The sequence below is a fragment of the Rhipicephalus microplus genome, chromosome 2, assembly GCF_043290135.1.
Source record: "Rhipicephalus microplus isolate Deutch F79 chromosome 2, USDA_Rmic, whole genome shotgun sequence".
NCBI classification, from domain to species: Eukaryota; Metazoa; Arthropoda; class Arachnida; order Ixodida; family Ixodidae; genus Rhipicephalus; species Rhipicephalus microplus.
Window position 1 is genome coordinate 8612661 of NC_134701.1, and position 13373 is coordinate 8626033.

A 13373-nucleotide genomic window follows, 5' to 3' on the forward strand; every position below is an offset into this window, starting at 1 on the left:
GTTAACCGAAAGTTTGGAGGTTCGAGCCCACCCGGTGGTGGTGCGGCGCTTTTTTTTTCCGTGGGCTGATAGCTTTGAAGATATGTTCTGATGGTGGTGAGAGTGGAGCAGGACTGTCCCCGTGGCGCAATTGGCTAGCGCGATCGGCTGTTAACCAAAAGGTCGGAGGTTCGAGCCCACCCGGTGGTGGTGCGGTGCTTTTTTTTCTTTGGGCTGATGGCTTTGAAGATATGTTCTTATGGTGGTGAGAGTGGAGCAGGACTGTCTCCGTGGCGCAATTGGCTTGCGCGATCGGCTGTTAACCGAAACGTTGGAGGTTCGAGCCTACCCGGTGGTTGTGCGGCGCTTTTTTTCTGTGGGCTGATTGCTTTGAAGATATGTTCTGATGGTGGTGAGAGTGGAGCAGGACTGTCTCTGTGGCGCAATTGGCTAGCGTGAGCGGCTGTTAACCGAAAAGTTGGAGGTTCGAGCCCACCCGGTGGTGGTGCGGCGCTTTTTTTTCTTTGGGCTGATAGCTTTGAAGATATGTTCTGATGGTGGTGAGAGTGGAGCAGGACTGTCTCCATGGCGCAATAGGCAAGCGCGATCGGCTGTTAACCAAACGGTCGGAGGTTCGAGCCCACCCGGTGGTGGTATGGCGCTTGTTTTTCTTTGGGCTGATAGCTTTGAAGATATGTTCTGATGGTGGTGAGAGTGGAGCAGGACTCTCTCCGTGGCGCAATTGGCTAGTGCGATCGGCTGTTAACCGAAAGGTTGGAGTTTCGAGCCCACCCGGTGGTGGTGCGGCGCTTTTTTTTTCTTTGGGCTGATAGCTTTGAAGATATGTTCTGATGATGGTGAGAGGGAGGCAGGACTGCATCCGTGGCGCAACTGGCTAGCGCGATCGGCTGTTAACCGAAAAGTCGGAGGTTCGAGCCCACCCAGTGGTGGTGCGGCGCTTTTTTTTCTTTGGGCTGATACCTTTAAGATATGTTCTGATGGTGGTGAGAGTGGAGCAGGACTGTCTCCGTGGCGCAATTGGCTTGCGCGATCGGCTGTTAACCGAAAGGTTGGAGTTTCGAGCCCTCCCGGGTGTGGTGTGTTGCTTTTTTTTGCGCTGATAGCTTTGAAGATATGTTCTGATGGTGGTGAGAGTGGAGCAGGACTGTCTCCGTGGCGCAATTGGCTAGCGCGATCAGCTGTTAACCGAAAGGTTGGAGGTTTGAGCCCACCCGGTGGTGGTGCGGCGCTTTTTTTCTTTGCGCTGATAGCTTTGAAGATATGTTCTGATGGTGGGGAGAGTGGAGCAAGACTGTCTCCGTGGCGCAGTGGGCTAGCGCGATCGGCTGTTAACTGAAAGGTTTGAGTTTCGTGCCCTCCCAGGATTGGTGTGTTTCTTTTTTCTTTGTGGTAATAGCTTTTAAGATATGTTCTGATGGTGGTGAGAGTGGAGCAGGACTGTCTTTGTGGCGCAATTGGCTAGCGCGATAGGCTGTTATCCGAAAGTTTGGAGGTTTGAGCCCACCCAGTGGGGGTGCGGTGCTTTTTTTTTCTTTGGGGTGATAGCTCTGAAGAAATGGTCTGACGGTGGTGAGAGTGGAGCAGGACGGTCTCCGTGGCGCAATTCGCTAGCGCGATCGGCTGTTAACCGAAAAGTTGGAGGTGCGAGCCCTCCCAGGTGGCTTGTGTTGCTTTTTTCTTTGCGCTGATATCTTTGAAGATATGTTCTGATGGTGGTGAGAGTGGAGCACGATTGTCTCCGAGGCGCAATGGGCTAGCGCGATCGGCTGTTGACCGAAAGGTTGGAGTTTCGAGCCCTCCCGGGAATGGTGTGTTGCTTTTTTCTTTGCGCTGATAGCTTTGAAGATATGTTCTGATGGTGGTGAAGTGGAGCAAGACTGTCTCTGTGGCGCAATTGGCTAGCGCGATCGGCTGTTAACCGAAAAGTCGGAGGTTCGAGCCCACCCAGTGGTGGTGCGGCGCTTTTTTTTCTTTGGGCTGATACCTTTAAGATATGTTCTGATGGTGGTGAGAGTGGAGCAGGACTGTCTCCGTGGCGCAATTGGCTTGCGCTATCGGCTGTTAACCGAAAGGTTGGAGGTTCGAGCCCACCCGGTGGTGGTGCGGCGCTTTTTTTCTTTGGGCTGATAGCTTGAAGGTATGTTCTGATGGTGGTGAGAGTAGAGCAGGACTGTCTCCGTGGCGCAATTGGCTAGCGCGATCGGCTGTTAACCGAAAGGTTGGAGTTTCGAGCCCTCCCGGGAGTGGTGTGTTGCTTTTTCCTTTGCGCTGATAGCTTTGAAGATATGTTCTGATAGTGGTGAGAGTGGAGCACGACTGTCTCCGTGGCGCAGTTGGCTAGCGCGATCGGCTGTGAACCGAAAGGTTGGAGGTTCGAGCCCACCCGGTGGTGGTGCGGCGCTTTTTTTTCTTTGTGCTGATAGCTTTGAAGATATGTTCTGATGGTGGTGAGAGTGGAGCAGGACTGTCTCCGTGGCGCAATTGGCTAGCGTGATTGGCTGTTAACCAAAAGGTTGGAGGTTCGAGCCCACCCGGTGGTGGTGCAGCGCTTTTTTTTCTTTGGGCTGATAGCTTTGAAGGTATGTTCTGATGGTGGTGAGAGTAGAGCAGGACTGTCTCCGTGGCGCAATAGGCTTGTGCGATCGGCTGTTAACCGAAAGGTTGGAGTTTCGAGCCATCCCGGGAGTGGTGTGTTGCTTTTTTCTTTGCGCTGATAGCTTTGAAGATATGTTCTGATTGTGGTGAGAGTGGAGCACGACTGTCTCCGTGGCGCAGTTGGCTAGCGCGATCGGCCGTTAACAGAAAGGTCGGAGGTTCGAGCCCACCCGGTGGTGGTGCGGCGCTTTTTTTCTTTGTGCTGATAGCTTTGAAGATATGTTCTGATGGTGGTGAGAGTGGAGCAGGACGGTCCCCGTGGCACAATTCGCTAGCGCGATTGGCTGTTAACCGAAAAGTTTGAGGTTCGAGCCCTCCCGAGTGGGGTGTGTTGCTTTTTTCTTTGCGCTGATAGCTTTGAAGATATGTTCTGATGGTGGTGAGAGTGGAGCAGGACTGTCTCCGTGGCGCAATTGGCTAGCGCGATCGGCTGTTAACCGAAAGGTTGGAGTTTCGAGCCCACCCGGTGGTGGTGCAGCGCTTTTTTTTCTTTGGGCTGATAGCTTTGAAGGTATGTTCTGATGGTGGTGAGAGTAGAGCAGGACTGTCTCCGTGGCGCAATAGGCTAGTGCGATCGGCTGTTAACCGAAAGGTTGGAGTTTCGAGCCATCCCGGGAGTGGTGTGTTGCTTTTTTCTTTGCGCTGATAGCTTTGAAGATATGTTCTGATGGTGGTGAGAGTGGAGCACGACTGTCTCCGTGGCGCAGTTGGCTAGCGCGATCGGCCGTTAACAGAAAGGTCGGAGGTTCGAGCCCACCCGGTGGTGGTGCGGCGCTTTTTTTTCTTTGTGCTGATAGCTTTGAAGATATGTTCTGATGGTGGTGAGAGTGGAGCAGGACGGTCCCCGTGGCACAATTCGCTAGAGCGATTGGCTGTTAACCGAAAAGTTGGAGGTTCGAGCCCTCCCGAGTGGGGTGTGTTGCTTTTTTCTTTGCGCTGATAGCTTTGAAGATATGTTCTGATGGTGGTGAGAGTGGAGCACGATTGTCTCCGTGGCGCAATTGGCTAACGCGATCTTCTGTTAACCGAAAGGTTGGAGGTTCGAGCCCACCCGGTGGTGGTGCGGCGCTTTTTTTTCTTTGCGCTGATAGCTTTGAAGGTATGATCTGACGGTGGTGAGAGTGGAGCACGACTGTCTCCGTGGCGCAATGGGCTAGCGTGATCGGCTGTTAACCGAAAGGTTGGAGGTTCGAGCCCACCCGGTGGTGGTGCGGCGCTTTTTTTTCTGTGGGCTGATAGCTTTGAAGATATGTTCTGATGGTGGTGAGAGTGGAGCAGGACTGTCTCCGTGGCGAAATTGGCTAGCGCGATTGGCTGTTAACCGAAAGGTTGGAGGTTCGGGCCCACCCGGTAGTGGTGCGGTGCTTTTTTTCTTTGGGCTGATAGCTTTGAAGATATGTTCTGATGGTGGTGAGAGTGACGCAGGACTGTCTCCGTGGCGCAATTGGCTAGCGCGATCGGCTGTTAGCCAAAAGTTCGGAGGTTTGAGCCCACCCGGTTGTGGTGCGGCGCTTTTTTTTCTTTGGGCTGATAGCTTTGAAGATATGTACTTATGGTGCTGAGAGTGGAGCAGGACTGTCTCCGTGGTGCAATTGGCTAGCGCGATCGGCTGTTAACCAAAAAGTTGGAGGTTCGAGCCTACCCGGTGGTTGTGCGGCGCTTTTGTTTCTGTGGGCTGATCGCTTTGAAGATATGTTCTGATGGAGGTGAGAGGGGAGCAGGACTGTCTCCGTGGCGCAATTGGCTAGTGTGATCGGCTGTTAACCGAAAAGTTGGAGGTTCGAGCCCACCCGGTGGTGGTGCGGCGCTTTTTTTTTGGGCTGATAGCTTTGAAGATATGTTATGTAGGTGGTGAGAGTGGAGCAGGACTGTCTCCTTGGCGCAATTGGCTAGCGCGATCGGCTGTTAACCAAACGGTCGGAGGTTCGAGCCCACCCGGTGGTGGTATGGCGCTTGTTTTTCTTTGGGCTGATAGCTTTGAAGATATGTTCTGATGGTGGTGAGAGTGGAGCAGGACTGTCTCCGTGGCGCAATTGGCTAGCGCGATCGGCTGTTAACCGAAAGGTTGGAGTTTCGAGCCCACCCGGCGGTGGTGCGGCGCTTTTTTTTCTTTGGGCTGATAGCTTTGAAGGTATGTTCTGATGGTGGTGAGAGTAGAGCAGGACTGTCTCCGTGGCGCAATTGGCTAGCGCGATCGGCTGTTAACCGAAAGGTTGGAGTTTCGAGCCCTCCCGGGAGTGGTGTGTTGCTTTTTTCTTTGCGCTGATAGCTTTGAAGATATGTTCTGATGGTGGTAAGAGTGGAGCACGACTGTCTCCGTTGCGCAGTTGGCTAGCGCGATCGGCTGTTAACCGAAAGGTTGGAAGTTCGAGCCCACGCGGTGGTGGTGCGGCGCTTTTTTTTCTTTGTGCTGATAGCTTTGAAGATTGTTCTGATGGTGGTGAGAGTGGAGCAGGACTGTCTCCGTGGCGCAACTGCCTAGCGCGATTGGCTGTTAACCAAAAGGTTGGAGGTTCGAGCCACCCGGTCGTGGTGCGGTGTTTTTTTTTCTTTGGGCTGATAGCTTTGAAGATATGTTCTGATGATGGTGAGAGGGAGGCAGGACTGCATCCGTGGCGCAACTGGCTAGCGCGATCGGCTGTTAACCGAAAAGTCGGAGGTTCGAGCCCACCCAGTGGTGGTGCGGCGCTTTTTTTTCTTTGGGCTGATACCTTTAAGATATGTTCTGATGGTGGTGAGAGTGGAGCAGGACTGTCTCCGTGGCGCAATTGGCTTGCGCGATCGGCTGTTAACCGAAAGGTTGGAGTTTCGAGCCCTCCCGGGTGTGGTGTGTTGCTTTTTTTTTGCGCTGATAGCTTTGAAGGTATGTTCTGATGGTGGTGAGAGTGGAGCAGGACTGTCTCCGTGGCGCAATTGGCTAGCGCGATCAGCTGTTAACCGAAAGGTTGGAGGTTTGAGCCCACCCGGTGGTGGTGCGGCGCTTTTTTTCTTTGCGCTGATAGCTTTGAAGATATGTTCTGATGGTGGGGAGAGTGGAGCAAGACTGTCTCCGTGGCGCAGTGGGCTAGCGCGATCGGCTGTTAACTGAAAGGTTTGAGTTTCGTGCCCTCCCAGGATTGGTGTGTTTCTTTTTTCTTTGTGGTAATAGCTTTTAAGATATGTTCTGATGGTGGTGAGAGTGGAGCAGGACTGTCTTTGTGGCGCAATTGGCTAGCGCGATAGGCTGTTATCCGAAAGTTTGGAGGTTTGAGCCCACCCAGTGGGGGTGCGGTGCTTTTTTTTTCTTTGGGGTGATAGCTCTGAAGAAATGGTCTGACGGTGGTGAGAGTGGAGCAGGACGGTCTCCGTGGCGCAATTCGCTAGCGCGATCGGCTGTTAACCGAAAAGTTGGAGGTGCGAGCCCTCCCAGGTGGCTTGTGTTGCTTTTTTCTTTGCGCTGATATCTTTGAAGATATGTTCTGATGGTGGTGAGAGTGGAGCACGATTGTCTCCGTGGCGCAATGGGCTAGCGCGATCGGCTGTTGACCGAAAGGTTGGAGTTTCGAGCCCTCCCGGGAATGGTGTGTTGCTTTTTTCTTTGCGCTGATAGCTTTGAAGATATGTTCTGATGGTGGTGAAGTGGAGCAAGACTGTCTCCGTGGCGCAATTGGCTAGCGCGATCGGCTGTTAACCGAAAAGTCGGAGGTTCGAGCCAACCCAGTGGTGGTGCGGCGCTTTTTTTTCTTTGGGCTGATACCTTTAAGATATGTTCTGATGGTGGTGAGAGTGGAGCAGGACTGTCTCCGTGGCGCAATTGGCTTGCGCGATCGGCTGTTAACCGAAAGGTTGGAGGTTCGAGCCCACCCGGTGGTGGTGCGGCGCTTTTTTTCTTTGGGCTGATAGCTTGAAGGTATGTTCTGATGGTGGTGAGAGTAGTGCAGGACTGTCTCCGTGGCGCAATTGGCTAGCGCGATCGGCTGTTAACCGAAAGGTTGGAGTTTCGAGCCCTCCCGGGAGTGGTGTGTTGCTTTTTCCTTTGCGCTGATAGCTTTGAAGATATGTTCTGATAGTGGTGAGAGTGGAGCACGACTGTCTCCGTGGCGCAGTTGGCTAGCGCGATCGGCTGTGAACCGAAAGGTTGGAGGTTCGAGCCCACCCGGTGGTGGTGCGGCGCTTTTTTTTCTTTGTGCTGATAGCTTTGAAGATATGTTCTGATGGTGGTGAGAGTGGAGCAGGACTGTCTCCGTGGCGCAATTGGCTAGCGTGATTGGCTGTTAACCAAAAGGTTGGAGGTTCGAGCCACCCGGTGGTGGTGCGGTGGTTTTTTTTCTTTGGGCTGATAGCTTTGAAGATATGTTCTGATGATGGTGAGAGTGGAGCAGGACTGTCTCCGTGGCGCAATTGGCTAGCGCGATCGGCTGTTAACCGAAAACTCGGAGGTTCGAGCCCACCCAGTGGTGGTGCGGCGCTTTTTTTTCTTTGGGCTGATACCTTTAAGGTATGTTCTGATGGTGGTGAGAGTGGAGCAGGAGTGTCTCCGTGGCGCAATGGGCTAGCGCGATCGGCTGTTAACCGAAAGGTTGGAGTTTCGAGCCCTCCCGGGTGTGGTGTGTTGCTTTTTTCTTTGCGCTGATAGCTTTGAAGATATGTTCTGATGGTGGTGAGAGTGCAGCAGGACTGTCTCCGTGGCGCAATCGGCTAGTGCGATCAGCTGTTAACCGAAAGGTTGGAGGTTTGAGCCCACCCGGTGGTGGTGCGGCGCTTTTTTTCTTTGCGCTGATAGCTTTGAAGATATGTTCTGATGGTGGTGAGAGTGGAGAAAGACTGTCTCCTTGGCGCAATGGGCTAGCGCGATCGGCTGTTAACCGAAAGGTTGGAGTTTCGAGCCCTCCCGGGTGTGGTGTGTTGCTTTTTTCTTTGCGCTGATAGCTTTGAAGATATGTTCTGATGGTGGTGAGAGTGGAGCAGGACTGTCTCCGTGGCGCAATTGGCTAGCGCGATCGGCTGTTAACCGAAAGGTTGGAGTTTCGAGCCCACCCGTCGGTGGTGCGGCGCTTTTTTTTCTTTGGGCTGATAGCATTGAAGGTATGTTCTGATGGTGGTGAGAGTAGAGCAGGAGTGTCTCCGCGGCGCTATTGGCTAGCGTATCGGCTGTTAACCGAAAGTTTGGAGGTTCGAGCCCACCCGGTGGTGGTGCGGCGCTTTTTTTTTCCGTGGGCTGATAGCTTTGAAGATATGTTCTGATGGTGGTGAGAGTGGAGCAGGACTGTCCCCGTGGCGCAATTGGCTAGCGCGATCGGCTGTTAACCAAAAGGTCGGAGGTTCGAGCCCACCCGGTGGTGGTGCGGTGCTTTTTTTTCTTTGGGCTGATGGCTTTGAAGATATGTTCTTATGGTGGTGAGAGTGGAGCAGGACTGTCTCCGTGGCGCAATTGGCTTGACCGATCGGCTGTTAACCGAAACGTTGGAGGTTCGAGCCTACCCGGTGGTTGTGCGGCGCTTTTTTTTCTGTGGGCTGATTGCTTTGAAGATATGTTCTGATGGTGGTGAAGTGGAGCAAGACTGTCTCTGTGGCGCAATTGGCTAGCGCGATCGGCTGTTAACCGAAAAGTCGGAGGTTCGAGCCCACCCAGTGGTGGTGCGGCGCTTTTTTTTCTTTGGGCTGATACCTTTAAGATATGTTCTGATGGTGGTGAGAGTGGAGCAGGACTGTCTCCGTGGCGCAATTGGCTTGCGCTATCGGCTGTTAACCGAAAGGTTGGAGGTTCGAGCCCACCCGGTGGTGGTGCGGCGCTTTTTTTCTTTGGGCTGATAGCTTGAAGGTATGTTCTGATGGTGGTGAGAGTAGAGCAGGACTGTCTCCGTGGCGCAATTGGCTAGCGCGATCGGCTGTTAACCGAAAGGTTGGAGTTTCGAGCCCTCCCGGGAGTGGTGTGTTGCTTTTTCCTTTGCGCTGATAGCTTTGAAGATATGTTCTGATAGTGGTGAGAGTGGAGCACAACTGTCTCCGTGGCGCAGTTGGCTAGCGCGATCGGCTGTGAACCGAAAGGTTGGAGGTTCGAGCCCACCCGGTGGTGGTGCGGCGCTTTTTTTTCTTTGTGCTGATAGCTTTGAAGATATGTTCTGATGGTGGTGAGAGTGGAGCAGGACTGTCTCCGTGGCGCAGTTGGCTAGCGTGATTGGCTGTTAACCAAAAGGTTGGAGGTTCGAGCCCACCCGGTGGTGGTGCAGCGCTTTTTTTTCTTTGGGCTGATAGCTTTGAAGGTATGTTCTGATGGTGGTGAGAGTAGAGCAGGACTGTCTCCGTGGCGCAATAGGCTTGTGCGATCGGCTGTTAACCGAAAGGTTGGAGTTTCGAGCCATCCCGGGAGTGGTGTGTTGCTTTTTTCTTTGCGCTGATAGCTTTGAAGATATGTTCTGATTGTGGTGAGAGTGGAGCACGACTGTCTCCGTGGCGCAGTTGGCTAGCGCGATCGGCCGTTAACAGAAAGGTCGGAGGTTCGAGCCCACCCGGTGGTGGTGCGGCGCTTTTTTTCTTTGTGCTGATAGCTTTGAAGATATGTTCTGATGGTGGTGAGAGTGGAGCAGGACGGTCCCCGTGGCACAATTCGCTAGCGCGATTGGCTGTTAACCGAAAAGTTTGAGGTTCGAGCCCTCCCGAGTGGGGTGTGTTGCTTTTTTCTTTGCGCTGATAGCTTTGAAGATATGTTCTGATGGTGGTGAGAGTGGAGCAGGACTGTCTCCGTGGCGCAATTGGCTAGCGCGATCGGCTGTTAACCGAAAGGTTGGAGTTTCGAGCCCACCCGGTGGTGGTGCAGCGCTTTTTTTTCTTTGGGCTGATAGCTTTGAAGGTATGTTCTGATGGTGGTGAGAGTAGAGCAGGACTGTCTCCGTGGCGCAATAGGCTAGTGCGATCGGCTGTTAACCGAAAGGTTGGAGTTTCGAGCCATCCCGGGAGTGGTGTGTTGCTTTTTTCTTTGCGCTGATAGCTTTGAAGATATGTTCTGATGGTGGTGAGAGTGGAGCACGACTGTCTCCGTGGCGCAGTTGGCTAGCGCGATCGGCCGTTAACAGAAAGGTCGGAGGTTCGAGCCCACCCGGTGGTGGTGCGGCGCTTTTTTTTCTTTGTGCTGATAGCTTTGAAGATATGTTCTGATGGTGGTGAGAGTGGAGCAGGACGGTCCCCGTGGCACAATTCGCTAGAGCGATTGGCTGTTAACCGAAAAGTTGGAGGTTCGAGCCCTCCCGAGTGGGGTGTGTTGCTTTTTTCTTTGCGCTGATAGCTTTGAAGATATGTTCTGATGGTGGTGAGAGTGGAGCACGATTGTCTCCGTGGCGCAATTGGCTAACGCGATCTTCTGTTAACCGAAAGGTTGGAGGTTCGAGCCCACCCGGTGGTGGTGCGGCGCTTTTTTTTCTTTGCGCTGATAGCTTTGAAGGTATGATCTGACGGTGGTGAGAGTGGAGCACGACTGTCTCCGTGGCGCAATGGGCTAGCGTGATCGGCTGTTAACCGAAAGGTTGGAGGTTCGAGCCCACCCGGTGGTGGTGCGGCGCTTTTTTTTCTGTGGGCTGATAGCTTTGAAGATATGTTCTGATGGTGGTGAGAGTGGAGCAGGACTGTCTCCGTGGCGAAATTGGCTAGCGCGATTGGCTGTTAACCGAAAGGTTGGAGGTTCGGGCCCACCCGGTAGTGGTGCGGTGCTTTTTTTCTTTGGGCTGATAGCTTTGAAGATATGTTCTGATGGTGGTGAGAGTGACGCAGGACTGTCTCCGTGGCGCAATTGGCTAGCGCGATCGGCTGTTAGCCAAAAGTTCGGAGGTTTGAGCCCACCCGGTTGTGGTGCGGCGCTTTTTTTTCTTTGGGCTGATAGCTTTGAAGATATGTACTTATGGTGCTGAGAGTGGAGCAGGACTGTCTCCGTGGTGCAATTGGCTAGCGCGATCGGCTGTTAACCAAAAAGTTGGAGGTTCGAGCCTACCCGGTGGTTGTGCGGCGCTTTTGTTTCTGTGGGCTGATCGCTTTGAAGATATGTTCTGATGGAGGTGAGAGGGGAGCAGGACTGTCTCCGTGGCGCAATTGGCTAGTGTGATCGGCTGTTAACCGAAAAGTTGGAGGTTCGAGCCCACCCGGTGGTGGTGCGGCGCTTTTTTTTTTGGGCTGATAGCTTTGAAGATATGTTATGTAGGTGGTGAGAGTGGAGCAGGACTGTCTCCTTGGCGCAATTGGCTAGCGCGATCGGCTGTTAACCAAACGGTCGGAGGTTCGAGCCCACCCGGTGGTGGTATGGCGCTTGTTTTTCTTTGGGCTGATAGCTTTGAAGATATGTTCTGATGGTGGTGAGAGTGGAGCAGGACTGTCTCCGTGGCGCAATTGGCTAGCGCGATCGGCTGTTAACCGAAAGGTTGGAGTTTCGAGCCCACCCGGCGGTGGTGCGGCGCTTTTTTTTCTTTGGGCTGATAGCTTTGAAGGTATGTTCTGATGGTGGTGAGAGTAGAGCAGGACTGTCTCCGTGGCGCAATTGGCTAGCGCGATCGGCTGTTAACCGAAAGGTTGGAGTTTCGAGCCCTCCCGGGAGTGGTGTGTTGCTTTTTTCTTTGCGCTGATAGCTTTGAAGATATGTTCTGATGGTGGTAAGAGTGGAGCACGACTGTCTCCGTTGCGCAGTTGGCTAGCGCGATCGGCTGTTAACCGAAAGGTTGGAAGTTCGAGCCCACGCGGTGGTGGTGCGGCGCTTTTTTTTCTTTGTGCTGATAGCTTTGAAGATTGTTCTGATGGTGGTGAGAGTGGAGCAGGACTGTCTCCGTGGCGCAACTGCCTAGCGCGATTGGCTGTTAACCAAAAGGTTGGAGGTTCGAGCCACCCGGTCGTGGTGCGGTGTTTTTTTTTCTTTGGGCTGATAGCTTTGAAGATATGTTCTGATGATGGTGAGAGGGAGGCAGGACTGCATCCGTGGCGCAACTGGCTAGCGCGATCGGCTGTTAACCGAAAAGTCGGAGGTTCGAGCCCACCCAGTGGTGGTGCGGCGCTTTTTTTTCTTTGGGCTGATACCTTTAAGATATGTTCTGATGGTGGTGAGAGTGGAGCAGGACTGTCTCCGTGGCGCAATTGGCTTGCGCGATCGGCTGTTAACCGAAAGGTTGGAGTTTCGAGCCCTCCCGGGTGTGGTGTGTTGCTTTTTTTTGCGCTGATAGCTTTGAAGGTATGTTCTGATGGTGGTGAGAGTGGAGCAGGACTGTCTTCGTGGCGCAATTGGCTAGCGCGATCAGCTGTTAACCGAAAGGTTGGAGGTTTGAGCCCACCCGGTGGTGGTGCGGCGCTTTTTTTCTTTGCGCTGATAGCTTTGAAGATATGTTCTGATGGTGGGGAGAGTGGAGCAAGACTGTCTCCGTGGCGCAGTGGGCTAGCGCGATCGGCTGTTAACTGAAAGGTTTGAGTTTCGTGCCCTCCCAGGATTGGTGTGTTTCTTTTTTCTTTGTGGTAATAGCTTTTAAGATATGTTCTGATGGTGGTGAGAGTGGAGCAGGACTGTCTTTGTGGCGCAATTGGCTAGCGCGATAGGCTGTTATCCGAAAGTTTGGAGGTTTGAGCCCACCCAGTGGGGGTGCGGTGCTTTTTTTTTCTTTGGGGTGATAGCTCTGAAGAAATGGTCTGACGGTGGTGAGAGTGGAGCAGGACGGTCTCCGTGGCGCAATTCGCTAGCGCGCTCGGCTGTTAACCGAAAAGTTGGAGGTGCGAGCCCTCCCAGGTGGCTTGTGTTGCTTTTTTCTTTGCGCTGATATCTTTGAAGATATGTTCTGATGGTGGTGAGAGTGGAGCACGATTGTCTCCGTGTCGCAATGGGCTAGCGCGATCGGCTGTTGACCGAAAGGTTGGAGTTTCGAGCCCTCCCGGGAATGGTGTGTTGCTTTTTTCTTTGCGCTGATAGCTTTGAAGATATGTTCTGATGGTGGTGAAGTGGAGCAAGACTGTCTCCGTGGCGCAATTGGCTAGCGCGATCGGCTGTTAACCGAAAAGTCGGAGGTTCGAGCCCACCCAGTGGTGGTGCGGCGCTTTTTTTTCTTTGGGCTGATACCTTTAAGATATGTTCTGATGGTGGTGAGAGTGGAGCAGGACTGTCTCCGTGGCGCAATTGGCTTGCGCGATCGGCTGTTAACCGAAAGGTTGGAGGTTCGAGCCCACCCGGTGGTGGTGCGGCGCTTTTTTTCTTTGGGCTGATAGCTTGAAGGTATGTTCTGATGGTGGTGAGAGTAGTGCAGGACTGTCTCCGTGGCGCAATTGGCTAGCGCGATCGGCTGTTAACCGAAAGGTTGGAGTTTCGAGCCCTCCCGGGAGTGGTGTGTTGCTTTTTCCTTTGCGCTGATAGCTTTGAAGATATGTTCTGATAGTGGTGAGAGTGGAGCACGACTGTCTCCGTGGCGCAGTTGGCTAGCGCGATCGGCTGTGAACCGAAAGGTTGGAGGTTCGAGCCCACCCGGTGGTGGTGCGGCGCTTTTTTTTCTTTGTGCTGATAGCTTTGAAGATATGTTCTGATGGTGGTGAGAGTGGAGCAGGACTGTCTCCGTGGCGCAATTGGCTAGCGTGATTGGCTGTTAACCAAAAGGTTGGAGGTTCGAGCCACCCGGTGGTGGTGCGGTGGTTTTTTTTCTTTGGGCTGATAGCTTTGAAGATATGTTCTGATGATGGTGAGAGTGGAGCAGGACTGTCTCCGTGGCGCAATTGGCTAGCGCGATCGGCTG